At 40.7% G+C, this 11,797-nt stretch overlaps 1 pseudogene; it reads right to left on the reverse strand.

Moving 5' to 3' along the window:
• Positions 1-9,446: 9,446 nt before the first annotated feature.
• On the reverse strand, positions 9,447-11,797 carry LOC132422055 (protocadherin beta-3-like; annotated as a pseudogene).

The following is an 11,797-nucleotide window of genomic DNA, read 5'->3' on the forward strand; positions in this document are numbered from 1 at the left end:
AGTGTCTTGGTGAATCTGGATCCAAGTACACGCCTTTGAGGACTATAATTTAACTCAGAGTTTCATGGAGCACTGGACCAGTGTGGTATTATTTTTGACTTCATGGGAACTTTGCTTTTGTCTTCCCTGCTTATATGCTAAATCTTAACCTTTATGGAAGAACTTCCATTTTATATCATATAATTTCTGCCCATAATTGTATTGAAATAGAAAAGTTGCTGCTCTTGTGTTTGGTGAGATAATACAGGGCGAGTGGGTGGCCGTATGTACCTAATCTGAAAAGCTAACCATAGTTGTATCACTGGGCTTTTGCATAAATCTACACATGTACATGCAGTTTGTTTGCTTATATGTTGTGAGTGAAACACAGTTTGGTTTCCATGTTTAATCTCATGTCACTAGAAAAACCGAGTTAAACATGTTTCAAGATGGTTATAAATGATTACTTAACCCACTCAAGATGTAGGGTCTCTTTAAAAGTCTGCTTAACATGTGCACTATATTAGCCAATTAAAGTTTTTAAAAAGTTTTTGGTGCTTGAAAACGAAAATATCCATCTACATTTTTTCATTTACAATGATTTATTTTATTTTTTATTGAGGTAATCTTGATTTATGGCATTATATTTCTACATCTGTATACCCTACAATGTGCTCACCACCAAAAATTTATTTTTCATCTATCACCATACAGTTGATCCCCTTTATCCACTTTGTCTCCCTCGTTTACCTACCCGCTCTGATAACCACTACTCTGTTGTCTGTAATGACATGTTTGTTTTATTTGGTTTTGGTTTGTTCATTTACTAGGGGTTTTGTTTGTTTATTATAGTTTTTCATATTCCAGATATGAGTGAAATCCTATAGTATTTATCTTTCTCTGTCTGACTTACTTCACTTAGCATAATACCCTCAAGGTCCCTCCATGTTGTCGCAAATGGCAAGATTTCATATTTTTTCTCCTCTAGATTTTTTGTTTAATATTTATTCGGCTGCACCGGGTCTTAGTTGCGGCATGCAGGATCTTTAGTTGCAGCATGCAGAATGTTTTTTTAGTCGTGGCATGCGGGATCTAGTTCCCTGCGCAGGGATCCAACCTGGGCTCCCTGCACTGGGAGCGTGGAGCCTTAGTCACTGGACCACCAGGGTGGTCTCTGTCATCTTAGATTTTTAAGAGGAGAATATTCCTCCATACTGATGTCTTCCACAGCCTCGAGTTAAAGTTTCAGAGTAGGCATCCTGGATTTTCCCAAGATGTTCTACTCTTAAAATAGTGCTATTCATCTTCAAAGTGGGATCATATTCCACGCTCTTAGTTAGGTGTGGCCTAGAGCATTAGGCCTCTGGGAAGTAGCCTGGCCTTTGTCTGTACCAAATTTCCTTCCTCTCTTCTCCCAAAGAGCTTCCCCTCTGCTCTACTTTAGACTGAGGAAGGGGTGAGGGATGGGGCTGTGCTTCTGTGCTTGGATGAAGACCCACGTAGTTGACAACAGTTCTTAGCTTCCAGTCTCCGGGTCCTGGCCTGGGTAGGATTCCAGGATGTACAATTGGCCCATTTAGGGGTTGTTGATTCCTTCTGGATCGTTCACTGTCCTCTCTGCCTCCACCAGTCAGAAACCCTTCCAGGGAACAGAGAGTGCCAAAGCCATGAGAACTTTTTGTGCCCTGATGGTGATCAGGTGACGTTACCAGTGGATGAAGTCCTCTCCTCTCAAATAGAACTAGACAGAACTTAGTGCTTGCAGTCCACAGTGATTAATGTTAGGGCTGACCCATCCTGAAGTTTACCTGAGGGCTAATAACTCCTTGTCATTTTTTTACAGTGTTGGAAACTTCTAAATTTCGTACTGGCCATCTGTGAGTTTTATTGATGACTGTATATATGATGTGATTTTACAAAGCAATGAAACATAAGAAAAGCAACTTTATTAAACTGTACCATATGTATGTATATAGGCACTAACAAAAACCAAAAACAGAAAAACATAGTTTGTCTGATCCCCACACTCTTGTGCATGTGTTCTTTGGCCCTATAATGTAAGAGGGTCATTCTTACTAAAGTAAGCCTCATCATTCCATGATGATCCAAGACCAGCAGAGTCTCTCTCATTAAGAAGTGTTCTTAAGCAGCCTGTAAAGCTGAAAAGAGGCAGGCTCCCAGTGTTAATGATCGCACGTGGCATGTGTGTCAATCACTGCTGGTGGAATGTACACCTGGTATGGAATCCCCAGTTTCCTTCAGCTTTCTTCTATCTGTGAAACCTCTGAGGTAAGTCTAGCCATATTGCCAGAGGCAAGAGGGTCAGGGTGATGGATGTTGACAAATGGGGGCTGGGGCAGACATTTGGGGAGGGGATGCTCAGTGTCATGCCTGGTGTGCTCCAGAGCGGTGGCTGGTCTTCCATTTGCTTTTTCTTTAAAAGAAAACCATTTTTCTACTTTACATCTAAGTTATTTATACATTTAAGTTATATATTACGTACGTAAGTGGTCAGTAGCTACTTAATGGGGCTTCATTCAAGCAGGTCTGGATTAAAGCAGAAAAGAGAACAGGAATGGCTTCTGCAGGAAGTGGACCTTTCAAAGTCCGAAGGCCCCCTGCTCAGTACCCATGAGCTTGTCTCAATTAGCCCTATAGTCAACGGACCTTTTCACACGTTGTCCATTAAAGGTTTACCTAAATATCTTCAATAGAAATCATTTGAGGCAAGCAAGAGTGGGAGAAAGGAATTGAAACCTAAGTCAGAAGAATTGTTTTCCACCCTTTTTGCTTAATTCATGGTTCAATATTTAGATACAATTTGTACCACTTCAGATCTGTACTCAGACAAAAATATAGTAACTTGAAATATTGTGTTTAAAGAAATTTGAGTGTTCTATCATTAAATTATTTACCTAAATAAAAATATTTATTGAATTCACACCATTTACAGTATACTGTATTGAGCTCTGGGTATTCAGATATTAATGGTCTGGTTTCTGTTCTCAGGGATCTGATGGTCTAGATGTTTGTTTTCAGTCAGAAGAACAATATTCTAGAATACAATTTAGAACAAAAAAATAGAATCCAAATTGAGTGTGTGTGTGTGTATGTAAAATCAATGATGTGTGTGTGTAAAATCTTTTCCTTAACTATGTTTTTGTTTTTATATTGTGGTTTCTTTGTAGTCTTTAAATTAGTTTCATGGTATTTCTTTCTTTTTTCTTCCCCAGCTTTATTGAGATATAATTGACAGATAACATTGTGCATGTTTAGGGTGTACAGTGTTATGATTTATATATTTGTTTATTATGAAATGATTATTACAATAAGGTTAGTTAATGTCCATCACCTCACAGGTTACTATTTATTTATTTATTTTGAGGTGAGATGGTATTTATTTCTAAGATTTAAGTTGGTCAAAACCATATTTCTGATGCCTAGCCTTATTTTAAACTTTACTTCCACATAGTATAATTTATCCCTCAACGTTTTAAAAATTATTTTTTATTGAAGTATAGTTAATTTACAATGTGTTAGTTTCCAGTGTACAGCAAAGCGATTCAGTTATACAAATGTGTGTGTGTATGTGTGTGTGTGTGTGTGTGTGTGTGTATATATATTTATATATATATATATATATATATATATATATATATATATATATACTTTTTCAGGTTCTTTTCCATTATACGTTATTATAAGATATTGAGTATAGTTCCCTGTGCTAAAGAGTAGGTCCTTGTTGTTTACCAATTTTATATATAGTAGTGTGTATATGTTAATTCCAAACTCCTAATTTATCCCTCCCTCCCCCATTCCCCTTTGGTAGGCATAAGTCTTTGACTCTATTTCTGTTTTGTAAATAAGTTCATTTGTATCATCTTTTTAGATTCCACAAATAAGTGATATCATATATTTGTCTTTTTCTGTCTAACTTACTTCACTTTATATGGTAAACTCTAAGTCCATCCATGTTGCTGCAAAAGGCATTATTTCATTCTTTTTATGGCTGCATAATATTCCATTGTGTGTGTGTGTATATATATATATATGCCACATCTTTTTTATCTATTCATCTGTTGTTGGACATTTAGCTTGCTTCCATGTCTTGCCTATTATAAATAGTGCTACTGTGAACTTGCATGTGTCTTTTAAAATTAGAGTTTTCTCTGCTATCCCTCAATTTTTTTTTTTTTTTTTTTTTTTTTTTGGCCATGGTGCAAAACTTGCAGGATCTTAGTTCCCGACCAGGGATTGAACCCAGGCCATGGCAGTGAAAGCACCGAGTCCTACCACTGGACTGCCAGGGAACTCCCTGGTATCCCTCAACTTTGAAAAATCTTATTATACCCTTTGGTCTACTGTCAGGACCAGATGGTATGCATCTTGCAATGGTATAGTGATACTGTAGCTAGAAATTCATTCTCTGTTCCAGCTTTCATGGGATACTAATACCAAGCTACAGCAGTTAAGTATATGTAATATCTCAGAAGGACCATATCTGGCAGTGGAGTATCAAACTTGATCATTTTCTTGAATTAAACAAGAAAATGTCCCCAAGTTGTTGAACTTGGAAGAAAAAGCCTGTGCGTCCGGAGCCTGTGCTCTGCAGCGGGAGAGGCCACAACAGTGAGAGGCCCGCGTACCAAAAAAAAAATAAATCTGAACCCATTTGTCTCTGATATTCCAATCAGAAACCTCTCATATTAGTAGTTCTGGAACTAAGTCTTAGTGATGTTGATATCCCCAGAATGCTCAGAAGGTGGCCTTATGAGCAGCTCTCCACTGAAGGCTCCTTGTTCATCCTCCACATTTGAGTATCATTGAATGGGAGCAGAGAGAATTGGAAGAGGAAGATGGCTAAATCAAATTAGTGATCAAGAGGATAGAGCATGTGTTGGCTTGAGTAAACTTCTGTGGGTGGTTCAAGGAACAGAAGGTAGGGCTGGGATAGGTCCTAGACCAGGTATAGCATGATTATGCCAAATAGAAGGTGGCTTCTAGTTGTCTTTAATAACAGCACATGTTTGTGCCTGGCTGTGTCTGTCTCTTAGGAGCCTAGATATGCTTCAGTGCTCTATACTTCCAGGTTGTGGGTCCATGTGCTAAACATTAAGTACTTTGAGGCTTTGAATCTTTGATAAAATAGTCATGAGTTCTAGCTCATCACCATCCAGGATACCACCTTGTTCTACCTGGTACCAACTCAGTACACAATATAGGATTGCTTAGCAGTGGGTTTTCTTTGTCATCCAGCAAGTTGGGTGTGTCATCCAGGACCACCATATGCAGCACTGTCATGCATATGAATCAAGACCATGTTTTTTCCCTTTAGGTAATTCTCATGTATCAATTACTTCAGTTACGACTCATTTTCCTCAAAATCAGCTTTATTCTAAGATTAAATCAGCTTGCTTACTCTAAAGATTGAAAAGTAAATGATGTCTTCATTAGCTCTCATGTCTATAGCCTTATCAGACATCATGACAGCCAAGAAGCAGAGGGTGACAGTCCCTAAGATTTTGCTTCATAGAGCAAATGCAGAGCAGTGCCACCCAAGGGAGACTGGGGCCCAGCTCAAACACATCATTAGGTGTTGGTCCAGAACTTCTACTTGTGTGTGGCAAAGTTGAGCTAAGCTTCTTAATTAAGGCTTGGATTTGTAGAGCCTGAGGCTGTAACCACTTTGAGACTCCTTCCTCCCTTTGCAAGACTACCAAAACCAGTAATGGTATGAGGGAAACCTCCAATAGAACATGAGTTCTCAATAAAATATCACCAACTAACAAGACTAACAGTGTGAAAAACAGACTCAACAAATAAAAGATGTATACAGAAGAAACAGAGATTGAAACAACAAGGAAAGAACTTAAAAGTAAAAGATATTTAATTTCCTCCAACAAAAAAGGAAATGGCAATTGTTTAAAAAAAAAAAAAAGAACAAATTGTTGTGAAAACCTGCCAAATGGAAATTTTGGGGGAAAAAAGCCCACCAAAAACTATAGTTAATTTTAAAAAATTCAGTATATTGGGTGAATCTCAGGTTTGGACCTAGCAAATATCAGAACATCAAGAATAAAGAAAACATCTTAGAGAAAAGAAGTTTACAGATAAAAGAATGAGAACTAGACTGATAGACTGTTCATCAACAGTCTTCAATACCAAAAGAGGGAGAAGGAAAATTAGTTTACATTTTATTTTTTTATATAAATTTATTTATTTTTTTGCTGCGTTGGGTCTTCGTTGCTGTGCACGGGCTTTTGCTAGTTGCGGCGAGCGGGGTCTACTCTTCGTTGCGGTGCGGGGGCTTCTCATTGAAGTGGCTTCTCTTGTTGCAGAGCATGGGCTCTAGGCGCGTGGACTTCAGTAGTTGTGGCTTGTGGGCTCTAGAGCGCAGGCTCAGCAGTTGTGGTTCACGAGCTTAGTTGCTCTGCAGCATGTGGGATCTTCTCAGACTAGGGCTCGAACCCGTGTCCCCTGCATTGGCAGGCGGATTCTTAACCACTGCACCAACAGGGAAGTCCCTAGTTTACATTTTAAAATCTATGACCAACCAAACTATTGGCTAAGAACATGAGGATTAGACATAGAAATAACTGAATTATGCCTAATAGGTTGCCAGCTTTAAAACATGTAACAATCTACTCTAAGAAGCAAAATATAGTAGTGGAATATATGTTTAAAAACTGTCATTTTTTAAATTCCCATTTGCAAGGAAGCCATATTCAAGGATTAAGGAAGATTTATTAAAAGTGTGGTAAATTAGTTCACTAGTTTTAATGAGTGATATTTGAATATAGTTTAGTCTTTTAACAACTCTACATAAAAGTTTAAAGTTCATTTTCATCTCTTTGCCTTTCAGTATTAAAAACTAGATTAGAATATTAGTAAGAGATCAATCTGGAAATAATTCACAGTAATGAATTTGTCCATCCTTTAAAAGAAAAACTACTGGGAAATTATTATGAATGTAGAAAGTCATCATTTTTACCTAGTGCTGGACTTTCGGTTGGGGGAATTCCAAAAAGTGGCAAAGATACTTAGTACTATACATATAGTGCCCTCTCTGTCATGTACTTAATAAGATATCCAGGTAAAGAAGTTTCTGAAAGTTGTCTTCAAATAAAAGGGTAAAAGGTTTCCAATAGCCAAGAAATAAAAGCAACTTTGAACCAAGAGTAAGGTATAATTTTTTCCTATCTTCAAATTTAGTCCATATGATCTTTTCTGGCTTTACTAAACTCTGATCACTTCTCAACAATATGTGAATTCAGTGCATCTATCAACTAAGATATTATTAAGTATCTGTCTTCTTATGTCTGGGTCTAAATAACTCCCTGGTTATATAGTGCCTCCAATTTGAGTCCAAAATCATATACCATATTGGCCAAAAAAGAACTGGCCTCCATATTTTCTGTAGTTGAAAACTTCCCTGGTTCTCACATGAGCTGGAACTAAGCCAGCCAAATACAGAGAAGTCTTGATCAGAATTCTTTGCCTTTTCTCTGATCTTCATGAAAATTCTGCTAAGTATGAACAGAAGAAAAAAAATCTGACCAAAGATTCAGATTCAATATCTCTATAAAGTACTTAATGAGTGAAAGGAAATACTGTCTTTCCCCTGATTACTAAAGGATTCATGTATTTGACTCTCATACCTAAAATAACACCATTTTAATATGATTATAACTTTATGTGTGATTGAAGACATGTCAGTATTAAATATTTTTGTTTTTTTACAGTCATTAGGAGTTTAAAATTTTTAAGCTGTAATTGACATGTAACACTATATTGGCTTCAGGTGTGACAATGATTTGATATTTGTGCATATTGCAAATGATGACATAAGTCTAGTTAACATCTAGTTAACAACATTCTTTTTCTCTTTTGAGAATTTTCAAAATCTTTGAGAAACTTCAGTCCTCTTTCTTCTAGTCATGAGTATTCAATTTCTGGAAAGTTCTATGCCTCTGGATGAGAAAATGCCTATGAGAAATTTTATTTTTTACTAATCAGATTTTTTTTTTTTTTTTTTTTTTTTTGCGGTACGTGGGCCTCTCACTGCTGTAGCCTCTCCCGTCGCGGAGCACAGGCTCCGGACGCGCAGGCCCAGCAGCCATGGCCCACGGGCCCAGCCGCCACGCAGCACGTGGGATCCTCCCGGACGGGGGCACGAACCTGCGTCCCCTGCATCGGCAGGCGGGCCCCCAACCACTGCGCCACCAGGGAAGCCCACTAATCAGATTTTTAAATTGGGGACTAAATATTTTGTACTTTAAAATAAGGTTTTTTTTTTCTATTTCATTCAAAATAGACATAAAAATTGATGTTTGGTTGCTTCAAGAGTTTATTCTTAGTTGTAGTTAATTTAGACTTTCACAGTGATATCGCTCTCTCCCCTTTAGAACTTCCCATTCTTCTTCTTTTAATTACTCTATAGGAGGTAGAATGCTGATGTGGTTGGGCAGTGTTTATCCCAGAAGGACCATACATAATTCTAAGTCATGTCAGGTTGAAATCTGAAGGAGGGAACTAAGAGAGGAAAAAAAGAAAATATTTCCTTCATATATCACCATATAAATGCCAAGTAGATATTAATTTTTTTAAAGCAGGATTGGATGGGACACCACTTTTGCTATAAAGCATTTAGAGAACATATATACATGTACTTTCTTGAAATTTTTTTAAAATGGCCCTCAGGTTGATAATACTTACATCCAGAAGTTAAAAAACAAACTGTCATTCCACCAGATGCTTATTAAGTAATCTTTTCATGCTAAACGGAAAAGCACGATCAGTTGTTCAAAATGCCTATGTTTAATTTTTTTTCTCAGTCATCCATCATAAATACACTTTAGGCAAATCTAAGAGTAATCTGACCTACATTTTTTGTCCATTTTTAGCCAATATAAGCATATACAGTGTTGAAATATTAATTGCAAATGTCAAAACAGAAAATGAATTATATGTGTAAGTTTTATTTGAGTACTAAGCCCCTACAGGATGATACACCTTAAAATGGTACATATTAAAACATTTTTAGTTATCCACTTCATTAACCACAGACAAAGCTGCTTTAGGAGTAGTATAAAGAATATTACCTGACTATATTCAATAGGGTAAATTATAATATTGGTGGTTCAGAACTCTCTACATTGCTTTGGATAGAGAATTTGAAATGACTACCTTAAATAAACCTATTTGAAATCATCATTAAAAGATAATGCATTTATTTTTATTCAGCTATTAGAAAAAGAAAGAGGCATTAATACTGGATTGAAAAGGTAGGAAGCAGATGAAAAAAGAACATGCAGGGTTAACTAGACAGAAAGTAAAATCAAGATATAAACAAAATACTATATCAACTCAAGAGCCTTGACTTAAAAGAAAGCATTTGTAGCCAGACAACTTTCTGATTCTTCTGTTAATGAAACCTACGCTATTCTTGCAATTGCCTTTTTGCACTAGTCCTGCCCAGTGTCTTGAACCAGACCACTAGGGAGAATCGGCTTCAAGAAGTTAAACTCATTTAACCCGGAGCCTCCCGTCAGACACACCTCGTACTGGTAACTCTGGGACAGGGTCCCCGTGCCGCTGACGTCCACCAGGTGGCCCGGAAAGTGGCCCTTGGGCACCGAGCAGCGACTCACCGAGGCCGCCCCGCCCTTCCTGCACAGCCGCACCACGACGAACACCAGCACCAAGAAGAGGAAGAGCCAGGACACCGACGCCAAAGCACCCAACAGGTAGGCGATGAGCCGGGCGGCCGGAACCGCGTCCGCCGCTTCCGCTTCCGGGGCCGGCAGGTAGGGCTGCGACAAGCCGTCCACCAGCAGCACGTGCAGCGTGACGCTGGCCGAGAGCGGCGGCTCGCCGTTGTCCTTGACCAGCGCCACCAGCCTGTGCTTGGCCGCGTCGCGCTCGCTCAGCAGCCGGGCCGTGCGCACCTCGCCGTTGTGCGCCCACACGCCGAACAGCCCGGGCTCCGTGGCCTTGAGCAGCTGGTACGACAGCCAGGCGTTCTGGCCCGAGTCGCCGTCCACCGCCACCACCTTGGTCACCAGGTAACCCGCCTCGGCCGCCCTGGGCACCAGCTCGGTGCAGGGCGCCGAGGCGTTCTGCAGCGGGTACAGCACGAAGGGCGCGTTGTCCTTGTCGTCCGCCACGAGCACGCGCAGCAGCTCCTGGCTGCTGAGCGCCGGCGAGCCGCGGTCGGCGGCGCCCACGCGGAACTCGAACGCCCGCAGGGCCTCGTAGTCCAGGGACCTCAGGGCGAACAGGTGGCCGTTGTCCGGGTTGATGGACACCAGGGAGGCCAGGGGCACGTGCGCGTCGAGGGGCGGCAGCAGCGAGTAGGTGACCTGGGCGTTGGCGCCCGCGTCTCTGTCTGTGGCGCGGACGCTGCCGAAGTGCAGGGCGGGGCTGTTGTTCTCGCGGACGGACAGGGTGTAGGAGGTCTGGGTGAAGGCGGGGGCGTTGTCGTTGACGTCGGACACCAGCACAGTGATGTTGTGCTCGGTTTTCAGCCTGGGGATTCCCATATCTGTGACTGTGATGGTGATGTTGTACTCAGCTCTGATCTCTCTGTCCAGCTCTCCTTCTGACAATAGGGTATAAAAATTCTCTACAGATGGTTTCAAGATGAAGGGGAGATCGTTCTCGATGGAACACACCATTTTCCCATTGTCTCCAGAGTCTAGGTCGGAAACACTGAAAACAGCCACCACAGTCTCTGGCGAGTTCTCTGGGATAGGGCTGGTAATTGAGGACAAGATCAGTTCTGGTGGGTTGTTCACATCAACCACCTGAACTATATCACTGTTGATTTTCCTGAAAGGCCTCCACCATCCTTGGCTTCTATATCCACTTCATAAGTATGGATCGCCTCAAAATTCAAATATTTGATTAGTCGGATATCACCAGTAATTGGATTTAGTTGAAAAGTTTTTCTAATTTCTTCAGAAACATGAAAAAATGCATATGATATTGTCCCCAAATTTCCTGTATCTAAATCAGAAGCTGAAACAGTGACAATAAGAGAGTTAACGGGGCTGTTCTCTAGAACTTGAACCTCATAGAGGGACTGTGTAAATTCTGGGGTGTTGTCGTTTATGTTTAAGACCAGGATGTGAACCTGGACGGTCCCAGACCTCCGTGGGGTCCCGCCATCCAGCGCAGTGAGCATTAACCTAAGCTCTGGCTGCTCCTCACGATCCAGTGCTTTGTCTAGTACTAGTTCTGGGTACTTCCTTCCATCCCTACGACTGCGTGTGAGAACGTGGAAATGGGAATTAGGAGTGATCGTGTAGTTTTGGAGACTGTTTCTTCCCACATCCAAGTCTTCAGCATTTCCCAAAGGAATTATTGTTCCTGGGGGAGTGTTTTCTAGGATTTTCAGCTGCATTTCATTTTCAGAGAATGCCGGAGAATGGTCATTTACGTCTATCACCTGGAGCTCATTTGTAATAAACTGCAAGGGGTTTTGCAGTAATATCTGAAACTGCAGTATGCATGGTTCTGCGGAGCCGCATAGCTCCTCCCGGTCCAATTTCTCATGCAGGAGCAAATCACCGGTCTGATGGTTGAGCTGAAAATACTGTCTGTTCCCTTTAGACACAACTTGGGCCCCTCTCGCGGCCAGTTTCCCTACACTCAGCCCCAGATCCTTTGCTAGATTGGAGATGAAAAACCCCCTCTCTTTTTCCTCAGCCACAGAGTAGCGTCTCGACTGGGACCCAGCCTGAGACCCACCGAGAAAAACATAGTGAAACAGGACTTGCCTTTGTCTAAGAAAGCGCTCCCCTCCGGCCTCCAT

Source organism: Delphinus delphis, chromosome 3, assembly GCF_949987515.2.
Source record: "Delphinus delphis chromosome 3, mDelDel1.2, whole genome shotgun sequence".
Classification (NCBI taxonomy): domain Eukaryota; kingdom Metazoa; phylum Chordata; class Mammalia; order Artiodactyla; family Delphinidae; genus Delphinus; species Delphinus delphis.